The sequence below is a fragment of the Carex rostrata genome, unplaced genomic scaffold (assembly GCF_964058835.1).
Source record: "Carex rostrata unplaced genomic scaffold, lpCarRost1.2 SCAFFOLD_41, whole genome shotgun sequence".
Taxonomy (NCBI): domain Eukaryota; kingdom Viridiplantae; phylum Streptophyta; class Magnoliopsida; order Poales; family Cyperaceae; genus Carex; species Carex rostrata.
In genome coordinates this window covers 34,040-44,302 of record NW_027601199.1, presented here as the reverse complement: position 1 = coordinate 44,302, position 10,263 = coordinate 34,040, and the positions used below count along the sequence as shown (strand labels likewise).

The 10,263-nt window shown below is 35.2% G+C and overlaps 1 long non-coding RNA gene across 1 annotated transcript; it reads left to right on the top strand.

Annotated features, from left to right (window-relative positions):
- Nucleotides 1-229: 229 nt before the first annotated feature.
- LOC144550005 (uncharacterized) lies at nucleotides 230-775 on the top strand. Its single transcript, XR_013510001.1, has 2 exons — nucleotides 230-348; nucleotides 434-775. It is a non-coding gene; the product is annotated as an uncharacterized LOC144550005 (long non-coding RNA).
- The last annotated feature ends 9,488 nt before the right edge of the window (nucleotides 776-10,263 follow it).

The following is a 10,263-nucleotide window of genomic DNA, read 5'->3' as shown; positions in this document are numbered from 1 at the left end:
TATTGTCCAACCCACTTGCATAAGATCCGAAATTGTCCAACCCAATTTTTTTTTTTTCCAAACTCCAAATTTCATATTTCATATTTTTAATAAATTTGAATTTTTGCCTACATCCATAATTTGGATCGCGTACAATCCGGAAGTTTGAGAAATGGTCCACACCGGGTGTGAACCATCCAATCCGAAAAAAGTGGGAATTTTTACAAGCCGGAAAAACTGGAGTGTTTTAATTGTGGCAAGGGAAAGGCTTCTCAGAACAATTTTAAGAAGCATAATAAAGCCAAGATCAAGTGTTTTAATTGTGGCAAGAAGGGTCACTATGCTCGTGAATGCAAAGAGCCCCGCAAGGTACAAATTATAGAAAAACTTTCATATTTTTCATATGTTTCTAGTTCTGTTTTTATTGCTGATTCTCATCCTTTGTGGACTGTAGACTCAGGGGCAACAGACCATGTAGCCAAAGACCGTGACTTGTTTGTGGATTTTCGTCAAATTCCGCAAGGTTCAAAATGGCTTTATGTAGGAAACAACTCTCGTGTACCAGTCAAGGGTATAGGCACATGCAAGTTGGATATGCGTGATGGTCGAACCCTCCTCTTACATGATGTTCTCTTTGCACCTGACATTCGACGAAATCTTGTATCTGTAGTAGTTCTTCTTAGATTTGGATTTACTTTGAACATGTGTGGTACTAGTATTAAGTTGTATCTGGATGATGTGTGTTATGGTTATGGATATGTATCGAATGGTTTTATTATTCTGGATGTTATTAATATGATAAATTCTTCTAATGCCCATTTTTCTTTAATTACATCATATGCTGATGAAAATGTTGATGTGAATGTATGGCATATGAGATTAGGCCATATTGGACAGCAACGAATGGATAGATTAGCCAAGGAAGGCATGTTAGGCCAAATTGAAAGGGTTAGTCTACCAACATGTGAAAATTGTTTAAAAGGAAAAATGGCAAGAAAACCATTTGGAACAGGAACCAGGTCTGAATTTCCATTGCAATTAATTCATTCTGACATTTGTGGACCAATGAATGTGAGGGCACGACATGGAGGTAGATACTTTATCACCTTCATTGATGATTATACGCGATATGGTCACATCTATTTGATATCTCATAAATCTGAAGCTCTTGCTTGTTTTACAAAATTTATAACTTTATGTGAAAATCAATTAGACAGAAAGGTTAAGGCCTTAAGAACGGATCGCGGTCGCGAATATTTGTCTGATGAGTTCAAACAAATGTGCGAAGAAAAAGGAATACTAAGGCAACTAACCATGCCATATACTCCACAGCAAAACAGAGTGGCTGAAAGGAGAAATCGGACTCTTTTGGAAATGGTTAGGTCAATGATGGCTCAAGCAAATCTGCCAATTAATTTTTGGGGTGATGCATTATTGACTGCTGCCTATATTCTAAATCGTGTACCTTCTAAATCTGTTTCTTCAACTCCTTACGAACTTTGGACTAATAGAAAACCAGATCTTAGTAATCTGAGACCTTGGGGATGCGCTGCTTTTGTTCATGATTCGTCTCATCAACATGGTAAATTGGGTCCACGAGGTAAAAAGAGTATATTTATACGATACTACGAACATTCCAAAGGTTATGTGTTCATTGGTGAACAATCGAGTGAGAGTGTAACATAATTTGAGTCCCGAGATGTCATTTTCTTGGAAAATGAATTTCCAAGAAAGGGTGAGATAGGTCAGGATTTTCTCTATATGAAGTAGAGGAGGAGCAAGATTATTTGATTGTTGCAAATCGTTTGGTGCATATTCCTGAACCTCCAACAGTATCTCATCCAAGTGGGGTAGATGATGCTGAGCCAAGTTCAGCACAATCACAAATTAGGCATAGCAATCGTGCTAGAGTTCCTAAACGTCATTTTCCAATCGAAAATGAATCTTACATGATTGTCATGCAAGATGAAGAAGAGCCAAGAAATATTCGAGAGGCTCTCACTTGTCCTGCTAAAGAGAAATGGATGAAAGCAATGGAAGAAGAAATGGAGTCAATGAGATCAAATAATGTTTGGGAATTAGTTGATCTCCCTGAAGGACGCAAGGCAATTGGGAACAAATGGGTTCTCAAGATTAAATGTCTAGCTGACGGCTCAATTGAGAGGTATAAGGCACGTCTTGTTGCTAAGGGGTATACACAGCAAGAAGGGATAGACTATGAAGAGACTTTCTCTCCTGTTGTAAGATTTACCTCCATACGGTTGATACTAGCTATCGTTGCCAGTTTAGATTTAGAATTGCATCAAATGGATGTCAAAACTGCGTTTCTAAATGGCAATCTGGAAGAAGAGATATATATGGAACAACCTGTCGGTTTTGTTGCCGAAGGACAAGAGCACAAAGTGTGCAAATTGTTGAGATCCATTTATGGTCTCAAGCAATCTTCCAGACAATGGTACATTCGGTTTCATCAAGCAATCATATCATTTGATTTCGAAATGATTGATGAAGACCATTGTGTGTATGTCAAAAGATCCAAAGACAAATTTGTGATTCTATCGCTTTATGTGGATGACATACTGTTGGCTAGTAACAATAAAAAGTATGTACAAATCATTAAAGAATGGTTATCCTCCAATTTTGATATGAAGGATATGGGTGAAGCAGCATACATTCTTGGAGTGAAGATTGAAAGAGATCGTTCCAAGAAGATGTTAGCTCTATCACAAGAGCATTACATCAAGAAAGTACTTGAAAAGTTTCATATGCAAGACTGTAAACCCATTGATACTCCTATAGTAAAAGGCGAAGGTCTTAGTTTAAGAATGTGTCCAAAGACTCCAGATGAAAAAGCACAAATGGAAAAAGTTTCTTACTCAAGTGTTGTTGGCAGCCTCATGTATGCTATGATGTGTACTAGGCCAAATATCAGTTTCGCCGTTGGGATGGTGAGCAGATATCAAGCCAATCCAGGACAGTCCCATTGGAAAGTAGTGAAAAGAATACTTAGATATCTGAAAGGTACTGCAGATTATTCATTGTGTTTCCAAGGAGAAAATCTGCAACTCATGGGTTACGCAGATGCTGATTGGGGAGGAGATTTAGATGAAAGAAAATCTACCTCAGGCTATGTTTTCTTACTTAGTAATGGAGCTATCTCTTGGAGTAGTAAGAAACAGAGTTGCATATCCTTATCCACAATGGAAGCTGAATTTGTAGCATTTTCAGCAGTAGTACAAGAAGCAGTTTGGCTTAAAAGATTTTTGAATCACTTGGGTTTCGGTGAGAATGAAACTAACTCAGTGTTGGTATACAGTGATAGCCAAGCAGCAATCGCTTATACAAAAGATCCCAAGTATCACTCAAAGACCAAACACATTGATACTAAGTATAACTTCGTTAGAGACATGGTGGCGAGAAAGCAAGTTTGCATGCAGTACATTCTACACACAAAATGGTGGCAGATCCTTTTACAAAGGCAATACCTAGAGATGTGTTTATTGGCCATTTAAATCTCTAGGGTTATGTAGATTGTAGTTATATTTTTAATTGAACAATATATATTATGTATATTTGTATTTGTGGGATAAATGCAATGAATGCTATTTACTTATACATTTATGTTATAATTGTTACAAATTATTTAATACCATTATATTTAGCATAACACATGATATATAAAATGAAAGGTATGTCAGACAGTTGATTGGCCTTCTCACACAGGCAATCGCTTCTATGTCTTGGTAGGACATAGAAATGAGATTGATTTTAAGCTAGACATGATACAAAATGTGAGAGCAAGTGCTTAAAATATATATCGCCTTGATAGAGAATCAAGATGAGGTCATATGAATATATTATTATGACTGAAGGTGAAATACCCACTATTCACCTTAACTGTCTTATGCCAAGTGGGAGTCCTGTTATTGAATTTATATGATAAGTAGAGTTGTGGACTCAAGTTAGATATTATGTATATCTGAACTATCACTTGTACGGTATTGGATTTTAAATTAGACATACGCTCCATAAGAAATGGAGAATAATACCGTAACATATGTTTCATACCATATGTGCAATTGACCAACAGGGTAACAGAAGATATGATCTCTTCTTCTTTGTTGTGTGAGACCCGCGAGATCAAAAGGATCTCATAGTACTCTTCGATTTTTTACTAAATACTTGAAGTTTCTTTTCAATTAGTTATTTTGGAATGTTACCAATGATCATGTATGATGCGATCTAATGGAACATATCTGAATAGCAAATTGATTTGGAATTAAGAGATTCTAGATAAAAGAAAAAGATCATTTGAGTGTTACATTAAGTTATATTCACTGGTGCACCAATTATGTTTATGTAACATAATTGTGAATATATAAGTATGGTTGTATCAATAATTAAAAGAGATCCTGTAATACTTAAAAATGTAACTTGATGATCTGGGGTACTGCATATTTACTCTACTTAGATGTTGTTATACATACCTAACAGTTGGATAACAACATAGACTCTCAAATTAAGATATGCTGGTCACGGCCTATTTCCTTGTATGAATTTTAACAGAGATTAGAGATTACGTTCTCTTAGTTTATAGCGGGTATCCCATTTTGTGCGAGTGGGAGATGTTAGATTTAATAAAGGGTACGCCCATTATGGGAAACTAAAAACCTGACCCGTTATGAATAGATGCGAACCCATTATGAAAAGGTGCATTGGTTTTATATAAACCATCCATACCTGTCTCTCTCTCTCTAATAATCAGAAAAACGTGTGAATAGTAACAGCCAAAATTAGAGAGAAAAGATAGAGAGCACCAAGAAGCACTCTGTTAAGGATTGAAGGTTTTAGGTCGTGGAAAACGCAGGGCTTCCGGCTTCGGCTTGTGATTCCTTGCAGAACCAGTAATACTGCTACGCTCGCAAGATCCGCTTCTGCACGAAGATTAACGGAGTATTTTGTAAGTTCTATCCGTTCATTAACAGATCATAAATCTAAAATTAAAAATTCAAATGGCCGATCCAAACCGTTCATCTTGTTCTCCATATTAATATGTGCTTGGAGATCAAATTTTACATTTTTCTGAATTTTTTTACTATTTATTAAGTATTTTATAAAATTGTTGATCCAACGGTGGCTGCTGATTTTACTGTTTTGTTAAGCCACCATTGGATCAACAATTTTGTAAAATACTTAATAAATAGTAAAAAAAAATTCAGAAAAATGTAAAATTTGGTCTCCAAGCACATATTAATATGGAGAACAAGATGAACGGTTTTGATTGGTCATTTGAATTTTTAATTTTAAATTTATGGTCCAATGCACAAACTCCTCCATGCATTGCAATGCACCATATGGCCCATCTATATATATATATATATTATGGAGTCGTTGGAGTGATATGATATGATATGATATCATGATATGTTAGGCCAAGCCTAAAATTGGTACCTTAGCTAGCTAGCTTGCTTGTTCACACTTGACTCTTTAATTATGAGACAGAGAAGTTCCTGTTTAATGCTATAGCAATGCAATTCCAGTCTATGAGAGAAGGTTCTCCGACATTTTTATTTTTATTCAAATTTTAAAATATTTTAATAAAAATAATCAAGTTTTTGAAAAAAATTTAAAAATACCCAAAGTGCAGAAAATTCTGCACTCCGGAATAAAAATTCGGGAGTGCGAAATTTTTCCGCACCCCGGAATAAAAATTCGGGAGTGCGGAAAAATTTCGCACCCCGGAATATAATTGTTTAGACCTTTGAATTAAATTCAGCACGGATCTTGAAGCACCCAAATCCCCAGAATAAATTCAGCACGAATCTGAAGTGCAGCAAAATTTGAACGGTGGAGATTTTGCAAAGAATCAAGTGATTCATTGATTGATATATATATATATATAGAGATGAGCTATGGTGCATTGCAATGCATAGGCCATGGTGTGCATTGGACCATAAATCACCGATTCAAAGTCCAAATGACCGATCCAAACCGTTCATCTTGTTCTCCATATTAATATGTGCTTGGAGACCAAATTTTATATTTTTTGGAATTTTTTTACTATTTATTAAGCCACTTTGAAAATCGCTGATCCAACGGTGGCTTCTGATTTTACTGTTCCAAACAGTCACCGTTGGATCAGCGATTTTCAAAGTGGCTTAATAAATAGTAAAAAAATTCCAAAAAATATAAAATTTGGTCTCCAAGCACATATTAATATGGAGAACAAGATGAACGGTTTGGATCGGTCATTTGGACTTTGAATCGGTGATTTATGGTCCAATGCACACCATGGCCTATGCATTGCAATGCACCATAGCCCATCTCTATATATATATATATATATATATGGTGCGAATTGCACCTGACGGGAAACAAACAGTTATAATTTTTTTAATTAACATTGTTATAAATTTTTCTTCTATATATGAGTTTCAAAGTTTAATATTTCATATCATGTAATTATTCACAAATCATTCTTCAATTCAAAACTCGAATCGAGGCTTCGTAAAATTTCCATAATGTTGTACGAATATTTTCAAGTATTTATAATTCGATTTTAGAATCCAAAAAATTCGATATCAATTAGTATGTATATACATACATACATACATACATATATATATATATATATATATATATATATATATATATAGAGTTAGGCTGGGGTGCTATGGATAGCATAGTGGTCTCTATTCTACGGCTCAATATTTGAGTTTTCAAAATCCAAACGGTCGATCCGAACCGTTCATCTTATTCTCCATATTAATATCTGCTTGGAAACCAAATTTTATAATTTTCTGAATTTTTTTACTATTTATTAAGCCACTTTGAAAATCGCTAATCCAACGGTTTTACTGTTTTGTGCAGCCACCGTTGGATCAACAATTTTGTAAAATACTTAATAAATAGTAAAAAAATTCAAAAAAATGTAAAATTTGGTCTCCAAGCAGATATTAATATGGAGAATAAGATGAATGGTTCGGATCGACCGTTTGGATTTTGAAAACTCGAATATTGAGCCGTAGCATAGAGGCCACTATGCTATCCATAGCACCCCAGCCTAACTCTATATATATATATATATATATATATATATATATAAATATCAAATCAAATATCTATAATTCATAAATGAACGAAATTTGTAACTTTTATATAATATTATTCGTACGAGAATTTTGTATATTTATTCTCCTAATTAGAACTTTTATTTATTTATTTCTCTACATTAATCATTTAATTTTCTATTCTAAATTTTACGAACTTGTAACGAATTTTCGATTTATGAATCTCGTGGATAATTATAAATTATTATAGGTACTATACTTTATTTTTTTATTTTTTTTAAATCTCAAATTTTAATATACATAATTTCATAGTTTATTTATATTTTAAAATTTTTAGATTCATTTAAATTGATAATAAAATTTCTAAACGATCATTTGGTTTAATTAGTAAAATTTTAATTTGAGTGAAAAATTTAAATTAGCACGATTAATATTTATTTAAAATTTCACGATATAACAATAACTCAAAATTTTCAGATTTGCATAGAGGCCCCTCTACTTAATTAATTTACACAATTCAAGTTTATTCACATTACTCCCCTCCTTATTATCTAAGTTTACCAATAACCCCTCTATTTAAATTTGTGCCTTTACCAATATCATAACGGAGGACATATAGAGGGAGTTCGAGCAATTCGATCGAGTCGGGAAAATCACGGACAGGGAGGGAGAGGAGAGAAAGAGAGAAGGGAGAGAGGATTAATTGGGTGCTTCAAGATCTGTGCTGGATTTAATCCAAAGGTCTAAACAATTTTATTCTGGAGTGCAAAATTTTTCCGCACTCCCGAATTTTTATTCCGGGGTGCGAAATTTTTCCGCACTTTGGGTATTTTTAAATTTTTTTCAAAAAGTTGGTTATTTTTATTAAAATATTTTAAAATTTGAGTAAAAATAAAAATGTCGGGAAGGTTCTCGACGAACATAAGTTCTGTAATTAATGAAACGACTTTAAGTCCTTTATTAAAAAAAAAAAACTTTTTTTGGTTAGAAAATCATTTAATCTGAATATTTTTTATCATTCAAACCGAGTCATTTTCTAAACATCTAAAAATTAATAAAAAGAATCTAAAAAATATAAAATTTAATTTATAAATATATATTCATATGAAGACTACGTTGAACGGTTTAGATTAACTGTTAAAATTTTGAAAACAAAAATAATTATCCGTAGTACCGATGAATTTGCACTGTATGGATATTATATATCATATTACCATGGTCACACTCTTGGTCCGAATTCAATCAATTGAATTGTCTGGAGGTCTGGTCTGGTCTGGTCTGGTCTGGTCTTGTCTTTCGTCAGTACTGTTTCTGTTTGGTGATGCTGATGCTGATGCCTTGTTTGTGTACTCAGTCTCAGTCGCTTTAATCACATGCAGCCACAGGAAATGAAATGAAATGGCATGTATCATGTATGTAGTTGTAGCCTTGGTTTTTTTTTTTTGAGGATAAGCCCTTAGGCACTTTTAATTAAAAAATCGAACTATTACAAGGTCCTAAAAAATTCGAAAATTAACTTCTACATCTTAGAAAAGGGTAAGTCTTTTTCCAATCTTTTCAAACTAAAAAATTAAAAATAACAGCTAACTAACGTAGCAAACTTGAGACAGCTAACTCCCAGCTCCTTTCTCTTCTGCGAAAATACTGTAGCTTCAGGGACCCCGTTGTAAGTTTCCTTTTTTCCTCTGACCGTTTTAATTTCTTACCAGCAACAGCGGCAAGATCTTATCCCAAGTAACAGCGGCAAAGGTCTTTCAGCGGCAACCCCTCTAAAACAGCGGCATGCTTCTAAATCAAATTGCCAATTACTATGAGCTACTGGCAACGCTTCTTCTAAAGAAGTTTATGTTTAAACCCTGCTCTATCTCCAAATGACTTGTGCGACACTGTATTGGTGTGCCAGTAGGTGTGGTGTTTGTAGCGCCTTCCTATTTATATGCTGCACCTCTATCCTTTGTTGATTTGCTATGACCCCATTAATGCTTCTCTGCACCGTTTCTGCTGCGTACCAGGATGGTATGCCCTCAACACTTCTATTCCTTATTGCAGTAACCAGATTTTTGTTGTCTGACAAACATAGGAATTTTCCCCTACCACCTTCACTTCCTGCATTATCCATGTATTGTATTGCCCTCCATAGTGCCTTTGCCTCTGCTTGGAATGCATCTTGCGCTTCAACTTGACCATATTCCAGATACACTAGATCTCCCCTTCTGTTATAAACTGCCATACCTGTACCAGCCCTATTCCTCATATCCCATGATCCATCTACCAGAATGACTCTGGTCCCTTGTTCTATTTCTATCATTTCCTGGGCCTCCCTTTGTTCCTTCCTCCCTGACTTTGGTACGGGTACGGATAGTTTCTTTACCTTTGCTAGTATCTCTTGAGGTGTGGATTTCTTTGCGGCGAACAATTCCTCATTCCTTGCTTTCCATAAACACCACAGGATATTACAAAACATTGGTAACTGGTTCCTGTCTAGCATACCTGCGACTTGTATAATTGTTTCGGCAAAATTAAGAGGCAGCCCTTCAACTCTCAGTGATATTGGTGAAGCAAACCATGTCGCCCTTGATACAGGGCAGAAAAACAACAGATGCATAGTAAATTCATTTTCCTGGTTACATCGGGGGCATATCGGTCTTATACTTCTGATTCTCCTTGACATTTCCTGTGTTGTGGTCGAACCGTTTTGTAGAGTCCTCCACAAAAATAATCTGATTCTCGGGACTATTCCTTTCCAGCTCCAAATTATCCCTATCGCCTTTAATTGGGTTTCACTGTAAACGGGTATTGTGAGACCCGATTTACATGTGGCCTTGTATCCCTCCTTGACACTGTACACCCCACTTTTACTTCCTATCCACACATACCTATCTTGTATCACAGGTTGTTGAGTTGGATGTCTCACCATTTGTTGTATTTGTTGAAAAGCTTGTTCACCCAGCAAGGCTATTATTTGCTCTTTCCTCCATTGGTTTGTTTGGTGGTCATACAACTGTGCCACTGTTATCTCCTCCCCTACCCCTCGTACCGTATCAGCTTCCCTCCAATTATCAAACCACGGTTGAGCTGTTGATTGAATTCTTGTTCCGTCTCCAATTTGCCATTTGAGTAGTGTTAATACCCCTCCCATGTTTTCTTGGATTGCCTTCCAGAGTTGGCTTGTATTTGTGGTTCCCCGGTTTGACCACAAGGATCCACTAGGAAA